Here is an 8,226-nt window from a genome sequence, read left to right as displayed (position 1 = left end):
CACCAGAAGAGGATGATGTAGTCTCAGAAGGAACAGTAAAAATGGGCCCCCATGTCTTAAAGGACTCCTCTCTTCCCTGTTCATTTGAAGAACAGGTGACCTGTGGAATAAACCTTATTAGAATATGGGTTGGGAGACAGAAGCAGCTTTTCTTTCAAGGGACTGTAGAACTTCTTTGAAAGAGGTAGGAGGCTGGTTGGTATAGCAGGAAGCTCCCAGGGAAGGACGGGAGTATGTCTGGTACAGACCGTGTGAAGCAGAATAGACTGGTTAGGCTAAATTGGGGACTGGCTCCTAGCAGGGTTATTGTGACAGTTGGAGGCTCCAAGAAGCCCAACAGGCTGTCAGTGTAAAGAAAACATTCTCATTTAATTTTTTTTATTATTAAATACTCTTTTTTTTACATTGCTTTCTTGGTATTTACTTTGAGCTTAAGTCAGCATTGTCTTCCAGTGTTAAATGCATCTCTTGTTACTTCTTTGAGCTTTCTGGCAATACAATGCAATGGGCAGAGCATCCATCCTGAGTCAGTTCAATTGGGTGTAAGTTCATACTGTTCTAATATTTATCCAATCTGATAAGTAGATGAGCTCAGACTTAAGATCATTGAAAGCACATTTATCGTATGCTATATTACATGAATTGTTATATATTAATACTGAAGTTTTCAATAAAGATTGACTTGTGTAACAAAAAAGAAAATCAAGTCAGCTTCTCCAACAGATTTATTTTGTTTTTAGTGTGTGTGTGTGTGTGTGTGTGTGTGTGTGTGTGTGTGTGCACGCACACACACATGCTTGCTCACATATGTGCACATTCCAGAAGAGGGCATCACGTCTCATATAACTAGAATCACAGGTTAGTAGGCCTTGTGAGTGCTGGTAACCAAACTCAGGTCCTCTACAAGAGAGGGTAAACCTCTTAACAGTTGAGCCATCTCTCCAGCCCTTCAAACAGAATATTTTAAAATCAAACTTTCCAATATAGCACGATCTCAAAAGTATAATAATTTGATAACTAGCATGCTAAAAGAATAGCAGACCCTTAGGATCCTTGGCCTTGGTGCTTTCAACTTCATCATCTTTTCCCCCAGAAGGGAAGAAGCTTAAAATCAGCATCTGAGGTAGAGTTGGAACATCGGACTCTTTGGCCTGAATTGTTGGACAGCCTGATTTGGATGGTGACACAATTCTCAAGAGCATGGGGTTCAATTGGCTGTGAATGTAGAACAAACAATAAGTTTCATACAACGATTTTGATTTGGTTTGAGATTGTAAAATGAAATATCTAGCACTTCTGACCCAACGTTCTACTCTAGGATCACTGGATCTGATGTGAATATTGAGATGAAAAGCATCTGGTGACATTTAGTTTCATAGAGTTTCATAAGAGGGCAGTGGCACACTTGATAAATTCACCTCTATGATCTTCAATGTAACTATTGTAATAGGCCACTAGTGTTATCCCTATTTCTTAGACAAGGAAGTTGAGGGTCAGATGCATCTAAGAACACACAGCGTGCTCAGGCCTGGGACCCGTGCTACCACCTGCCATCCCACCACACATACACTGCTCATCCTCGCCTCGCCTCGCAGCACCCTGTCCTTCACTTTTTTCCTCTTATTCATATATCCACATTTTATGTCCTTTCTCCTCTCCTCTTTGGCTGAGATTAGAACCTAAGAATGTCCTGATAGCGAAGGGGAAAAGTGGCCGTGTCCTTCTCTGCAGAAGTTCGTGTGCTGCAAAAGTCAAGGAACCTTCCCTGCTCAGCATCACCACGAAAGCTGGAGCTTCCTGCCTTAGCATCCTGCAGGCTCTGTCATCTGCCCCTTTATCTACAATGCACAAAGCTGTAAGCAATGAAGGAACCGATATTTAGAAGTTCACGTGGAATTTTAAAAATGTGACTTATACAACTTTGGAAGAAATAAGGGATGTCTGATATATCCACTCTCAGGAGAGGAGTCCTTTCCATAATTCCTCCTGACAGGTCCTTTAGAAGGTATCTGAAGGAACTTTGTGGGGTCAGGGGTTAAGCAGGATGTTACAAGTCCCTGTGGTGCCCATGGGACCTCTGACAAATAAGTGGAATGTTCACAGAAGACTTCCAAATGGGAGGTTTGGGACACTTGCCCTCGTGAGTCTCTAGAGCCCTGCTCCATGTTTTGACTTTGTTTCCCTATGGCAGTCCTGTGTTTCCATGCTGTTTGCATGCCATAATGCTTGTCTGTTTTGTTACACATACAGATCTTTCTTGCTTAGTCAAAATACTGCCAGTGTGGTCTCATGCTCATCTTCAAACTATTAAATGTCCTTCATTGTATTAACTCAAAGTAAACCTTTGAAGGTCACAGATCCTACTGTCACCAAACAGCCACTGTGTATCAAAGAACTCTGATTTCTCTCAGCATGGTATTCACCTCCCTGAAATGAGAGGATTTGATTTTTATGTCATTTGTGAGTCAATGAGCATGTGGCAGGTGCACATCTCTCTCAGCACCCAGTTAGAGTCTGCAGACGACCTTGGGTGCCTTCCATCTTGTTGGAGACTGGGTCTGTTGCTTCAATGCTATATAAGCAAAGCTAGCTAATCTGTGAGTTTCTGCAGATTCTCTTGCCTTTGCCTCGCATCTCCCAGTAGGAGTGAGCTGGCATCTGAAAGCCAAAGTGAAACTATGTTTGACTTGAAATTTTCTTTAGTGAGATTTTCATACATGAGTACTGTATTTACATCATTTCTATCCCTTCCTATCTTCCTCCCACTCCTCCTGTGTCTGCTCCTCCAATCCCTCTTCTTCTTTAATTATAGGATCTCACATAAATAGTATCTAGTGAATCCATTTAGTGTTATTCTGTGTACATGCATGTAGTGCCAGCGCTACCACAATACCAAGTTGTGAGCGAGGAGCTGAGGATTTAGAGAAGCACCATGCAGTGGGTCATCTGTGCTAATAGAATGCCATTTATTGAAAGGAGAATGTGGTCTCTCTCTATATATATGGGTTGCAGCACTGTGGAAAAACCCAGGGTTCGGAAGTTTATGTTCTCAGGGCCGAATCAGTAAAAAACTGAGCAGAACAAGGACCTTGTGGTTAGGCCAGGAGGTACAAGATGTACTTGCTAGCAAAGGCAGGATATTTCAAGTGGACTCTTGAGGCAGGGCAATAGCACAAGCACAAGAAAGCACGTGCAAACTCACAATGAATAAGTACAATTGGCCAAGACAAAAGCACCATAACTAATGGTACACACTCCCAGCCAATCATGATATGCCAGCAGCAACTGCCAGTTTCAAAAGGACCAACCAAAAACTTTACTGTGGCCATTAATTTCCATAGCCCCATAAAAAGCCCTGATCCTTTTACAATAGGGAGCTTCTGCATTGGAATTCTTTGGAGTCTGTGTTGTTGTCTCCGTGTCTCCTTACCCCCCCTGTCCCCCGGGAACTGGGTGGTCACACATCAGGCAGCAACCACTGGCGCCCAGCATAGATGGACCTTTTCCTTTTGCTTGCCTTTTGAGTTCTCCTAATACTTTTGGGGGAACACTTTCTTTCTCGTTTGCTGCCCCTGCTGCTGTTCTCAGACTGACTCTCCACCAACCAGGGTCTTGAGTTTACCCCCTTTGGCTGTTTTCAGTGAATTGACCTCTTCTTTTGCTTTCCATGCCCTTGGTGAGTTGGGGCTTTCTTTCCTATCCCAAAATTTCCTTGCTTTCCCCTGTTAGTCTTCCTGGTTAGGAATTCTCCATGGTGACTCGGTTCATCCTGGCACCGCCACAGAAGTGCTGATCACCCAGGAGGTAGAACCAATAAAGGACCCTCTGACTGGTCCTTTCTGCCTGGAGACACTGTTGTGAGTGTATGGCTGTGGCCTAACAAATAGCAGAATTCCCTCACTACAAGCAGCACTCTCCGACTGGTCTGCAAACACTACTTTCCCTTTTCCACCCGTCCTTGTCCTTGTCTTCATGTGGGCTCCCTCCCTCAAGGTCTGAGAGCAACTGATGACTTTTGCCCGGGGTCACTCTCCTGGATTGTCTGAAGGTTCTCTTGCTTTATGGGGAGTCCCGACTGCTCTTCAGAGTGTGGACTTTTGGACCCTTTCTATCCACTTCTCTCCAGTAACATCCAGTTATGTGACCACCAGTTAAGAGCCATCAGGGCGGTGGCTGGTCTCTTAATTCACAGGAAGGTTTTGGCTGTTTGACTGTGGTTGAATCCCCTTTCCCTTCTGGGATTGGAACGTTCTGGGATTGGAAGTAGATGGCTGCTACTTCCACTAGTTTGGCTGAGATGCGGTTGTTCCTGCTCACCCCGTGTCTTCTGGTCACTTTCTTCTTTGCTGCCCCGCTTCACAGGCTCCTCCTGGGGTCCATCATGAATGGTGTCCCTTCCCCAGAGGATGGGGCCTTTCCTTCCCCACCAGCGCTGCCACTACCGTTCCCCAACCCCATGCTGGCAAGAATTCTGTGAGTCCCATGCGAGGAGGGTCGCCGCCCTGGGTCTTGCCCAGCATGTTTTTCTCTACCTGAACTCCCACCCACATTATACAGAGCCTGGAGCAGAAACTGACTTTTCTGTCCATTTTACTGAGCTATTCCTACAGCACGTCTAAGCTTAGGTGGCCCGGGCCTTGGACTCACTATCCCCAACTGTCTTGGCCCCATTTAGTCCTGGTGTAGAAATTGTACCACCACATGACTTGTCCCTTGAGCTGCAGGGTAGGTGGGGCCGTAGCTGTGTTGGGCCCATCTCTATCTTCTGAGGACCTAGCTGGCCCCCTTTCTTCCTCAGTCTCTTCCTTCTCTACAACGTCCTCAAAGTCCTCAAAGCCAAAGCTCAATAAACGCTTTTCCCTCCATTCAGTGGGTCACTCAGTCAGAGGTTCTGTACCAGGCATCCTGTAGTGGTGAGGAGTCACTGACTCTTCCTTCCCAGCTGGCCCTCCAGTCCTAGGTGAAAACAGCAACTCCAACTCCTTGGTTGTGCTGGGATAGTTGGTAGGGTATTGGCTAGTGATGGCATGTCCTCTGGGAGAGATGGACTGAGTCATGGAGGGGGATCCTTGAAAGACGGAGCAGGATTGGTACAGAGAGAAGTGCTGCTCAGTTTTATGAGGACTGAAGAGTGGGTCATGGAGGAGGGGCGGCTGGGATGACCTCAGAGGGAGGAGGCCAGCCTCAGTGGCAGAAGTGTCGCCTCCTGTGCCGAAGTGAAGGAAATGAAGAAGGAAGAAGTTGCTTGGAGTTCTTCATACTACCCAAGGCATCCCGGCCATGACTCAGCATTCCCTGTTCTACTGTCACTGATGTCTGCACAGTCACAGCTCTAGAGATGCCTGATAGGGAGAACACGTTTGTGGTTAAGGTAGAAGGCCCTTCAGAGTACATTCTGGAGACAACTGATGCACTTCATGTAAAAGCCCAAGTGTCTGACATCCACGAGTGCCTAAGCTCAGGACTCTGCCCTGCTATCAGCTCCTTCCCGTGGCCCCTGGGACCTCCTCCCTCACAAAAGATAACACACACAGCCTGACTGAATCAGAGAATCTGCCCAGCTAGGATCTGCTGCTGGGACCCAGCAAGAGTAACGATTGCTTGTAGCAGGGGGCTTATAGGGGCCTTTCCAACCAGTCATCAGCATCCTCCCCTGACCAGTTCTGCCTCCACTGCTGCTTCCCACTTTGACTCAACAGAACTGCTTCCAAAATTGCCCTCTCACATTCTCATTGAGGAGGGGACCCCAGCAGGGACAGTTCATCCCCTCTCAAAGCCCTCCCTTCCCCCCAGATACTCCAGAAGCAGCCACAGGGTCATTCCTGTTCCAGGGGGAATCAGAAGGCACTGAGGGGGATCAGCCCCTCTCAGGATATCCTTGGTTTCATGGCATGCTCTCTTGACCCAAGACTTCCCAGTTAGTGCTGGAAGGAGGCACTGACTCCCATGGTGTCTTCCTAGTATGTCAGAGTGAGACAAGAAGTGGTGAATATGTCCTCACTTTCAACTGTTTTTGTCACTGAAGGAGGGGGGCCAGTGTCAGGTCCAACATCTGTGGTTCCAGTCCATTTTCGATATGCCTGAGGGCTTCTGAGCGCATCCCATACCTGGGTCTGGAGGCCCCAGCGATGTTGTCCTTCTCAGCTACGAGCCCTCCCAGTGACAGCAGGGCCAGAAGCAAGCTGGGAGCCATGCAGGGTTGTGCAAGGGTGACCAATGCTACACTGATTCTTGTTACTTTGAACAAGTACTCAGACAATGGACCATACAGCTTCAAACCCCTGACAATTGGTACTCCATGTTAACGCCTGTTCTTGACCCCTCAGTTTTCCTCCAATGGGTCTGACGCAGCAGAGACCCAAGCCCATACAAATTTGAAATTTGGACTTAATGTCACCTTTGACCTCCTTACTGGCCGTGGACAATACACTGACCCTGTCTCACAATCCATTACATGTCTTACATGTCTATTTCCAACAAGTGTCTGACCTAGCCTTCAAGGCCCTCAAACTTTGTACACCTGAGGACAGTGTAGGTATTTCCGCAATCTTGTCCAGCAGGCTACAGAACCATTTCCTGAATTTTTGACCTGTGTCACCAATGCTGTTGAAAACTGCATCCCATCTGGCCCTACCAAGGATATCCTTATTAAACGGCTAACTTGGGAGGAGCTCAACACTGTCATCTGTAATGTCATCATACTTGTTAAAAATGAAAATATTCCTAAGTGAGTCTAGGCTGACTGAGATTTTGGCAAACAGAATGGGCCTATTTCAGCCCTTACAGCTTCCATCAATGCCTTAGTTAATGCCAAACTTGACAAGGATGACAATTTTGCCCCACCAGACCATACTTGCTGGAGATGTGGACAGTCTGGCCACTTACTTAAGGATTGCCCCAGGGCTCATCCAAAGACCTAAGGCCCTAAATGCCAAGAGGGCTATCATTGGGCATAAGATTGTAGAAGCACCCAGCAGGTCCTGATATGAATGGTAGACTGGATAATGGTTTCACAACGCATGAAGGTAAGTGGTGTGCCTTGGTTTACAATGGTTTAGGTGAACTGGTTCTCATCCACTAGACAGATGTCTCTGATTTCAGAAGCATAGTGAATGTTATTTAAAAAGACATTTTGCCCCAATACTTTTGTTCTCTCTGTTGAGGTTACTTGAACAGCAGTAGAACCAACCTTAATAGAGACTTTGCTGTCTTTGTCAGTTAGTTTGAGAGCATTGTGGAACACCTTTAGGTCCTCTTTCAGAGCCAAAGTAGCAGCAGGGAGTTCCTGTTGCTCATGCTCTGTGTGCTAAGCCAGCTTCCCAGGACAGTCTCTGAAAATTAGACATTCGCTGCCCTTCATGTCAGTCAGCAGCCAATTGTGGTACTTGCTGTACTCCATGACCTAGGAGTTACAGTTATAGATATAGAGTGCAGAAACATTGTTGTAAGCAAAGCCAGGAAAAACAGCAAACCACTTAGAGAGGAAGTCTTTTTAAAAGCGATTGCTAGGTCCAGTATGGGCACCCTGAATAATCATTTCCCTCAGGACAGATGACTTTCTGCCCTCCCCTTTTCAAATTAAAGATAAAAATTATGCCACACTATCAAAAATGCCATTGCCTAGACTGCTATAGCCTTTACAGATGCTAATAAAACTAATTTTGGGTTAATAATAATGGAAGTTAATCATTAAGAAAGGGCCTATACCCAACCAAATCCTGGATCAGTACAACTAGGGGAGAAATTGGTAGTCCTTAAGGTATTGGAAATGATCCAATCAGAACCCATAAATATTTTTTTTTTCAGATAGCTGCCATGGCACACAAGCATGCAAAATACTATCTTTTACAAAATTAAAGTCCCAAAAGGACTCCATCTCCAAAACCATGCAAACTATTCAAGACTTATTACAGACCAGAGGACATCCCTGGCACATGTCCCATATCAGATCTCATACGGGGCTGCCAGGAATGCTAGCAACAGGCAAGCAAAGAGTAGACTGCCTAATTATGACTCTGATAGTGTCCTTGCCTTTGCTAAAACAGGTTAGGCTCCTCCATTAGCAATTCCATTTGTTCCCTCAAAATTTGCATAAGCTTTTTGCCATGCCAGCGCTCAGCCTGGATGCCAAGACTGGCAGGGAGTGCCAGGATTGAGACATGGAGGCTTCTTTTCAGGTGGAAGAACAGCAATCTTTGTTTTGTCCTGACCTAAAGCCTTTTAAAC

At 46.0% G+C, this 8,226-nt stretch overlaps 1 pseudogene; it reads left to right on the top strand.

Annotated features, from left to right (window-relative positions):
- Nucleotides 1–4,381: 4,381 nt before the first annotated feature.
- On the top strand, nt 4,382–6,346 carry LOC125410744 (SH2B adapter protein 1 pseudogene; annotated as a pseudogene).
- Nucleotides 6,347–8,226: the final 1,880 nt, after the last annotated feature.

This window comes from Myodes glareolus, chromosome X (assembly GCF_982192425.1).
Source record: "Myodes glareolus chromosome X, mMyoGla1.1, whole genome shotgun sequence".
NCBI classification, from domain to species: Eukaryota; Metazoa; Chordata; class Mammalia; order Rodentia; family Cricetidae; genus Myodes; species Myodes glareolus.
The sequence above is the reverse complement of the archived record's forward strand: the minus strand, read 5'-3'. Positions and strand labels throughout refer to the sequence as shown.